Genomic DNA, 5,257 nt, shown 5'->3' on the forward strand with positions numbered 1-5,257 from the left:
CACAATCAAGGGAAAGGTGTTTACTCCTCTCCTGACCTGAACTCTGGTCTGGGAGCAACCAAAAATTTTTTGCCAAGAATCTGCAATTGAATTTCCTCTCCAGTGCTTCCACCAGGTCCACCACCAGTGCTCCTCTTCACCCCTGGTGGAGCTCAGGGCTGAAGATCAAATTAGTGACTCAATTCCCCCAGGGGCTTTAGGCTGAGATCTCCCAGGGTTGCCACTCAGGGCTGAGATTCAATCAGCCCTTCAATTCCCACAGGGGCTTTGGGTGGAGGGCTGTCTGTACCAGATTCAGGTGCTGTGCTGCTCACAGTCTCCTCATCACAACAGAAGGAAAGCTGTGCAGCTGGGGTGGAAATGAGAAGGGGCAGCTGGGACATGGTGATACCAAGAGAGTGGAAGCCTCCAAACTCAACAAAGTCCTCAGCAAGGAAGTGATCCTTTCTGCTGCCTGTGAGAGGAACCACATTCCAGCTTTGACAGAAACTGGCTCTGTGTTTGCTTTTGGAGAGAATAAGATGGAGCAGCCAAACCGATGCCATAGCCAATACCAAAGTGACTTGTGGGGCTGAATTCAGTATGATAATGGACTGCAAAGGAAACCTCTATTCCTTTGGGTACCCTCAATATTGTCAGCTGGTACACAATACAAACAGGAAATTCACTACCAGGCCTCAGATGATAGAATATGACTGTGAGTTGTTCCATTTAGGTAGCCATTTTCACTGAAAAGAAAACAATGGACAGATTTTGCAAATCCCCAATGTCATTGTCTGAGACATAACCTGTGGCACCAATCACACGCTAGTTCTAGACTTTCAGAAACATGTTTTCTCTTGGGAGGTTGGAGAGGATGTCCCTCTGGGCTACGCAGAGCAGAAAGTCCCTTGCCTGGTGAAGTTCTTTGATTTTACCCCTATGGGGCTACACAAATCTACATTGGCTACACTTGCTCCTTTGCTGTCAGTGAAATTTGTGGCCTGTATTTCTGGGATGCTACCAGCACTTCTCAGAAGTCTGCCATGTATCCAAAAGCTGTGTAGGAACTCTGCGGTTGGACAATTAGAAGCTTAGCATGTGGGAAGAGTGGTATTATCTTGCCTGCCAAAGAGAACACCATCAACTGGGGCCCCATTCCAACCTTCAATGAACTGGGCTCTGGTGACCACAAGTCCAAGTCTTCCAGCACAGCCCAAGAAGTGAAAAGCCTGGATGGCATTTACACAGAGCAGGTTGCATTGCCTACTTGCACTCCTTGGTGATCCTGAGGGACCACTGAAAAAGAAAACAGAAAAAACTTCACTGACTATAATTCCAGCATCCTATCCTAATGCCAGAGGCAGCAAGGCTGCCAGCGGGTCTGTCTTCAGGCACTTCCAGGCAGCTGACATTGCCAATGCTCACTGGCACACAAAGAAGACAGATTCAGGAAAAGGTGGCCCTAAGCTGCTATTTCTTAGTCTTCTTGAGGTTCCAATTTATCAGCAAATTCAATGCTTACTACCAATTTACCGTAGGATCGCCAAAGGTTTTGTCTCTCCCTTTCTCTCTTTTCTGCCTTCTCCTACCACAAATGTTTAATTAAAATATTTCCTCTTAGTTGATGAGTTAGCATTCCTAAAAAACAAACATAAAAAACCCCTCCTTCAAAGAGCATCCATATAAAAATTCCCTCTTCCAAGAATGATATTTTTAACAAAGTCTCCCTCTTTCAAAAGCATCCTCTTTACCCAAATGAGAAAAGATTCCAGAGAGGTTCTTTGCAACTAAATACACTTATTCATGCAAGTTTTCCTTTCCTATTGAATCTAGCAGTGACAATTTACAGGGCTAACTCTTGTGTTAATAACCTAACCACTGAACTTTTATTTATTTTCCTTAGTACGTTTTATCTAGAACTGACATTTCATCATAGAAAGAATATCAGCCTTTTTTAAAGCTTTGAAACCCAGAACCGACTTATGGCAGAATACATGACTGCCAATATCCTGTCACTTTTAAGAGATGCTGAAAGACTTCTCAGCTCAAAAGCCATACTTCTCAGCCAGCTAAAAGATTTCAACCTTCTATCTTTCCAGAGTCACAGAATCAATATTGGAAGGAAAACCCAACATTCTTCCCAGCTAATTCATAGAATTTATCAACAAAGAGACTCTTCAACAATTCCCCAATCAATGATTATCACAAACCTTTGAAGATCACCAGTACGGGGAAAATCAGACATGATGATGTCAGGAATTCCATGGCATTTTGGAGAGCGCTCATTAATAGAGAGTCTTTTCTTTGCATGAAGCTGAAAACTTTACAATTTATTGCATAGGAAAAGTGGGTTTTGTTTCCGGAAGACACTCTTTATATCCAAGCACGTCTGGGGAAGGAGGGAGTACATTAATACTTGGAGCTTAGTTGAGTTTCTCTGGTTTCTGGTTGTCCCCTAGGGATACATGGAAGGCTGTGAATGAGACATAGACCTGATAAATTTTGATGTCATAAGGCTAGGTCAGAGGCAGGGAAAAGGGGAAGAAAAAGGGAGAAAGGAGGATAAACAACTGTTGGGGGTGTAAGCTCAGTTCCATGTGGACAGTCTCGGGCGGGTAAAGGTGAGAGCTTCTAAAACTTAGAGTTCTCATGAGGCCCCCCAGGAAACAGCAGGGAATTGAGGAGTGAGATCTCGTGTATTTCCGCCTCTTCCCGTAAGAACGTGATGGAAGAGAGCATCCCCGCCCTCGAGACTGGCCCGGATCTGGGCACACCTATTGTTATCTCACAGGCACGGTATTCAGGTGCAAACGATACGGCAGGAGAGCCTAAGTAGGGTCAGGAAAGCCTGAAGGCGCTCTTAGCGCTGAGGGGCCCTTACAGGACAGAAGGCCCCTTTTCCTCTCTTCGCTCTTCCCTCCCCCCTCTCTCCCCACTTCCACTTCTGCTTTCATTCTCTTACTGTAAGATCTTTGCCTCCTTGGGAGATTTCTCTCTGTCTCCTAAGGAAGAGTTCCCCCTGCACATGTAACCAGGACCCTGAATAAAGCCTAACCCTTGTTCGACTCCGGAAAGTCTCTTGTCTCATACGTTTATCCAGTTTGGCCAGCCGAAGACCTGCGATAGGTAAGGTAAGACTCGGGTAGCCCTCAGGCCTCTAGGCCTGGCAAACAACATCTCAGGATATTGTGAAAATCCAGTTACCTTTGGGAAATGACTGAATGGTAGCTAGTTGGCCCAGGCAGTAAGGTTGCTGAGCCCAAAGTCGGGGACACCAGAGTCCACATCCTACCTCAAACATTTACTAGTTGGGTTACCCTGGACAAATCATATAACTTCAATTTCTTTGTATGTAAAATAGGGAAAATAATAGCACCTCCATCACAGAACTCTTATGAACATCAAATGAGATAACGTGTGCAATGCACTTTGCAAACCATTAATCCCTATATAAATATTAACATTATTATTGTTCTAAAGTGAATTTTCATAAATTAAATTCTCTTTTCTTACTTGCTTATTTGTCTTATTAGCATCATTCAGATATACATTTTCCTAGGTTCCAGTCTGTGGAAAATTCAAAATTAATATTTTTGTGAGCAAACACAAGTGTACTAGGGAAGTCACCTGTTTAAAGAAACCCTGCATTGGTTCCTTTAGAAAGAAGGAAATTCCCACGAAATGGCTGGTTTGATAAGTTCTAGTTTCCATTACAGTGTAAAAGGATGTTTAGGGATTCTTTGATAGAAAAATGATGACTGTACCTTGAGCCACCCTGCTCTCCTGGCCTTGGCTGCTATCAACAGAGACTGGTACCAGAAGACTATCCCTACTAAATAACAATTGATATCAGATGCAACCAGTTACAGACAAGGCAGGTCAAGGAAGAATGAGGTCATGTTGTGTGGCTTTCATTCTTCTTTAATCACTCAGCTACTCCCTTACTTGACCTGAGTCTTGTCTCTAAGGTTCAAAGCCTTGAAGGAAGGCAGACAAAAAGGAATCAATTGCTTTCTAATTAGCCACAGTGTATCTGCACAGGGGTGATGTTGGCCAATGTCCTATGCATGTGATCTTCCTAATATAGACCCCTGAGTGTTCCAGTCTGGATTACTGTGTCCCCTCCCTCCAGTCATGTTTAACATTTCATGAATAGGTTCACAGATGAGCAGAGGGTGTTAGTCAAAGGGTAATCACTTATACTGGAGGAAGGCAGTATATATCCCTTAGACCTAACTTGGTTCATAGCCATTATCATCCATCTTACTGCACTGGAATAAGACTTTCAGGTAAGCATTTTTTATCCATGTGATACTCTTGAGTGTGCGTATGATGGGTGGGGGTGTGTGTGGGGCAGAAGTTGAGTGTCATTGATGGGGAATGGGGAATCTCAATAGAGAGATGGATAAAACACTTCCTAAGTTATTTGCTTGTGTTAGGCTCCAAGTTATAACTACAGTTTGACAATGTGGGTGTGGCTCCAAGGAACTGTAGGCCTCTTATTCTGCAGTACCCTGAACCAACACAAGACAACCAGCTCCTGCTTTCAAATCTAACCACTATGCAGAGATGGCAGGAAGGTTCCTCTCTATCTTTGAGTATATGTGTGTATCGTGGCAGGAAATAAAGACACTAATTCAAACATCATATGTGGAAGTCCTTTAGCTAGATGGAAATAACTAATCTCTCTAGGCTGTAATGCTTTCAAAGGACCTTTCTGCAGCAACCCTCTGAGGTGGGTAGCCTAAGTTTCCTGGTCCTCTCCTTGGGTTTGCATTTAAATGACGTATAGCTGTTCAGAATTGTCACTCTCACTCTTTCCTTTAGTCATCAAAGGCAAAAGTCAAGATGAGCAGGGATGACTAAGGAGGCAATAGATGACCTTTATCTTGTCAGATCATAGTCTTTTCCAGGCCTCAGCTAATCTGAGGCAAGAGCTAGGTAAGAAGTAAGACAAAGGATGGTGTAATTTACCATTTACTACCACAAAAGTATCAATCTTGAATTAACTAATTTGCTTGAGGGGAAAGGGAGAGGATATGGAGTAGATCCTGCCATAGTTAGTGTAAGAAGTGAAAAAGGCTGCAGAAAAATAAAAAACAACAGGCTGTTGCTTGCCATTTGGTGAAAGGATAGAACACCCTCAAATACAATTGCAGGCAGCTGGCCTGAGTCAGGTGTTTCCTGCCAGCTCTAAGATTCTGATTGGGGTTCTTCAGGGATTGGTCACTTTTCCCCTTATTATGTAAGCATTGTCACTGGATACCATGGGAAC

General features: G+C 43.5%; 1 pseudogene; it reads left to right on the forward strand.

Annotated features, from left to right (window-relative positions):
* The first annotated feature begins 681 nt into the window (after positions 1-681).
* On the forward strand, positions 682-1,334 carry LOC140502310 (protein RCC2 pseudogene; annotated as a pseudogene).
* Positions 1,335-5,257: the final 3,923 nt, after the last annotated feature.

This window comes from Notamacropus eugenii, chromosome 4, assembly GCF_028372415.1.
Source record: "Notamacropus eugenii isolate mMacEug1 chromosome 4, mMacEug1.pri_v2, whole genome shotgun sequence".
Lineage (NCBI taxonomy): Eukaryota > Metazoa > Chordata > Mammalia > Diprotodontia > Macropodidae > Notamacropus > Notamacropus eugenii.